The sequence below is a fragment of the Vigna radiata genome, chromosome 6 (genome assembly GCF_000741045.1).
Source record: "Vigna radiata var. radiata cultivar VC1973A chromosome 6, Vradiata_ver6, whole genome shotgun sequence".
In the NCBI taxonomy this organism is placed as follows: Eukaryota; Viridiplantae; Streptophyta; class Magnoliopsida; order Fabales; family Fabaceae; genus Vigna; species Vigna radiata.
The window spans coordinates 6,057,718-6,061,651 of record NC_028356.1 but is presented as its reverse complement, the minus strand read 5'-3'; the positions used below and the strand labels follow the sequence as shown (position 1 = coordinate 6,061,651).

Genomic DNA, 3,934 nt, shown 5'->3' with positions numbered 1-3,934 from the left:
CCTAAACCCTAAACCCTAAACCCTAAACCCTAAACCCTAAACCCTAAACCCTAAACCCTAAACCCTAAACCCTAAACCCTAAACCCTAAATAACAGCACCTAAATAACAGCACCTAAATAACAGCACCTAAATAACAGCACCTAAATTGTTATTTTAGTCCAACGTAGTTCCTGGTTGTAGGCCCTCATTCATAATATTCAAATAAATTATTATTTTTTAATAGACATGTATATCTGATTACACAACTCAAACCACCATTCTTAAGTTTCTCCAATAGCACTTATTTTACAGTTGCTGAACTTCTGAGTGTAACAAAAGTCAAACCAAGCCAATAATCTCTATGCAGCATGTACTTGTACTTCTTCTAGTACGTGTAAAAAGTACAAACATTTATCCAACAAAAGAAAAAGACCAAATAAGCCAAGCCACCTATTTTTTTCCCACTAGCAGTAACTCCATAAAAATTCCTTCATCACTTTGCTCTCTTTTTTCTTCCCTTCTGACTTCAACTCTCATCATCACTCAAACCTAGAGCTTACTACCATTTAATCCACACTCTTTTCCGAACGAAAAACATTTTTCTGTACTTTCTAGCATGTACAATGTAAGTGAACAACCTGAAAAAATACAGATAGAGGACTATAATGAATGTGACATATCCATTAGAGACGCTTATAAATATATTTGTGACTGGCCCTGTCTCAAATCAATAGAATCGAAGATAAGATTTGGGAAGAGAAACAATGGAGCAACAAGGTAATGGTGCTTCTTCATTTACCAGTGCTGTGAGTCTTAACAAGCTTGGAGTGTCTTCTATACCTCGACGTTATGTTCTTCCACCATCACAACGACCCAGCCCTCATCTTCCAATATCAACCACTCTTCCCATCATAGATATTTGTCTACTTCGCGTGATCAATCTCTTGTTTCTAGATCAACCATCAATGAAATTCGAATTGCCTGCAAAGAGATAGGATGCTTTCAGGTATATATAGCACCTGCTCAATCTGCATATCATTTTTTCATATTGATGCAACAAACACAAACATTTACATGCATTCTTTTATACATGAGCATACATATGATAATTAATTATAGTAGCTAACATAGGATGTATTTTAAGTTCAAGGCTCTATAAAGACATGTTATACTATGTTATATATTTACATTAGGCTTCAATTTTGTAGGTTATTGACCATAGGATTGATCAATCGGTGATGGATGAAGTCCTAGAAGTCTCAACACAGTTCTTCAACCTTCCTAGTGCTGAAAAGATGCGTTTATTTTCTGAAGATGTTCACAAACCTGTGAGGTATGGAACAAGCCTTAATCAAGCCAGGGATGAAGTTTACGGCTGGAGAGATTTCATCAAACACTACTCTCATCCAGTATCGGATTGGATTCACACGTGGCCTTCAAATCCGTCAAATTACAGGTATTACTACAAAATGAAGTTTTGAATTCTCCATGAGAATTTCACTAATTAACAAAAACAACAACTGGATGTCCGTGCCGTTCGTTGAAGGAGCACTTGTGGTGCAGTTGGGTGACTAAATGGAAGTTATGAGCAATGGACAATACAAGAAGAGGCTCACACTTAGTTTAGTATATACATTCTAATATAACTGAGAAAATTGGTGAATTCAATGAACCAAACTACAAACACCTAATATTCACCAGTACTGTTTGAATAAAAACAGAAAAAAAAAAAAGAGAAAAACTGAGTTTCAATGGCTTATAACAAATTGTGGCAGAAAAATAGATTGAATTCACTACACTTGTGTAGTAAAATTCAAACCACTTTTCAGTGTGAAATGCTTACTTGCAAAATAAAGCATATTATCTGAGTCTACCCTTCAGCAATTTAAAGGACTCGGATTGCCAGAATATCGAAGTCCTCTACTTTCTAACCATTTTTTTTTCTTCGTAATATGTAATTTTCCCTCGTTTCTCCTCTTCTTTTCTTCATCGCAGAAGCTTGTGAGTGCTGTTCTTTATGCCTAATATATAGCATTCTTCCGTAGTATACACGTGGAGAAGAAGAACATCGTGGAGGGTCGTCTACTCAACGCGTAGAAGCCATGTTTTGGTTCCTTTTCTTTCCTTTCTTGTGGAGGCTCCTCAGCTCAACACGTAAATATGCACCAATTCATTGTTTATTTATTTTTAAAATAGTGCCCTATTTTCTTGCATTCTATCTGCCTTTGTTTAGCAATTTCATGTTCATCTTAGGCAACATGACTCGATCAGACACATGTCGCAGAGTTTCCTCTAATCATGTGGAAGGTAAGCAAACAGTCAAACTTTGGATGAGGTAAGTTAGAAGGGTAAAGGATTTAAATTTTTTTACTCTAAAATAACTTATTTGGTAATTAGAAAGAAATACTTCTAAAAATATAAAAAATTTGTTATTTCATGATTAGTGAGCCGAGTCATTCCCAATCAGAGTTCCATATGAATTAGGTGAGATTGAAAGTTGAAGTAAGTTAATTTAGAACAAAAACTAAATTAAATTAGTTTAGATTAAAAGTTAATTCGAATTGATCTAAATCCAATAAAAGATAGAGTCGAATCGATTTGAATCAAAAGATAAAATTGAATTAAATTATTTTATTTAAACAAAACAAAATATTCTAATTACTCTATAAAAAGTCTATTTAAAAAATGAGAGTAATTCAATTGTAAGTAATTTAAATATTTTTTAATTTCTTAAAATTGTTAAACTTCTTCGTCCAAACACAAGGCTGGAAGGGTATACTTGATAAATATTTTTATTAATGAGCAAAAGAAAATAAAAAATATATATAAATGAAGAATTAATTTCGAATTAATTCTAGTATGGTATTCATTTAAAATATTATGATAAATGCATTGAAAGCAATTCAAGAATTGACTTAGTTGTCTCTTGAATTGTTTTTTTCTTTCATGCTTTAATTGGCATGAAAATTGAATCTCCTGTTATACGATTAGAGTTGAACTCATGGTTTTCAGTGTTACACCTTGATTGGTAATGAGTGATTTAATTGCAAAGTGAAAACAAAAGCACCAGCTTTTATGCCTAGACGATGGTGCATCAACTAAATGTGTTTATTTGAATTGGATGTTTGACTTCGCTGATTTATTTTAATTAGCTCATCATTTGACTCGTGTTATTGAATTGCGTTCTCTAGATTAAAATTAATGGTTATATATAGTTTATTTATAGTAATAAAATGTATTTATTTATATGAAGTCGATGATCAATTTTGTTAATCACTAAGTCATTTTATAAGGTTATTTGATTTCAAAATTATTAATGTTTTATTTCAATTACACAAGTATCCTAAATTATGAATAATTGATTTATGGATTAATAAAGTTCATTTCAAAAAGTGGATTAGTTTTTCTTATAATTAATGAATATGATGATAGGTAATTTTGCGTGTAGTTAGTTTTATTTATATATCCAAAGATAATAAGTGATTTTAGTTTATATATATATTATAATTATTATTAATGCATTAATATGATTAATATTATTATATTTGTATATTAGTGGATCTTCCCAAAATAGAACAATATTTATGTATCTCCGAATATGTTTTTGTGTTTAGTTTTTATGACTCATAGTATTAACGTTAGGCATGTAATAATTACAGTTTTCGTTCTAATATTTTTACATTTGTTTCGGTTTTTAACGGGTTGAATTTTTTTATTGGAAGAGCAAGCCCAATTTTATTTGCCTTACAATTTTTTTTGAAATTACTGACAAAATTTCTCTGATAGAAATAACTCTATCGGTAAATTTAAAATATCGACGAATTTTATCAACGAAATTTGAAATTTGAATTATTGACATATTTTATTAATGAAATGATTATCGACAGATTTTTTTTATCAATGAAATGATTATTGACATGCGTTCGAATCCCACGACTCATGTAAAAGCTTGGC

The 3,934-nt window shown here is 31.0% G+C and overlaps 1 long non-coding RNA gene across 2 annotated transcripts; it reads right to left on the bottom strand.

Moving 5' to 3' along the window:
* Nucleotides 1-327: 327 nt before the first annotated feature.
* LOC111241835 lies at nt 328-1,962 on the bottom strand. Of its 2 annotated transcripts, XR_002668146.1 has the most exons (3): nt 1,307-1,962; nt 780-961; nt 328-618 (listed from the first exon to the last, which is right to left on the bottom strand). It is a non-coding gene; the product is annotated as an uncharacterized LOC111241835 (long non-coding RNA). The 2 variants fall into 2 exon arrangements; XR_002668145.1 differs by lacking the exon at nt 328-618 and having other exon boundaries at nt 743-961.
* Nucleotides 1,963-3,934: the final 1,972 nt, after the last annotated feature.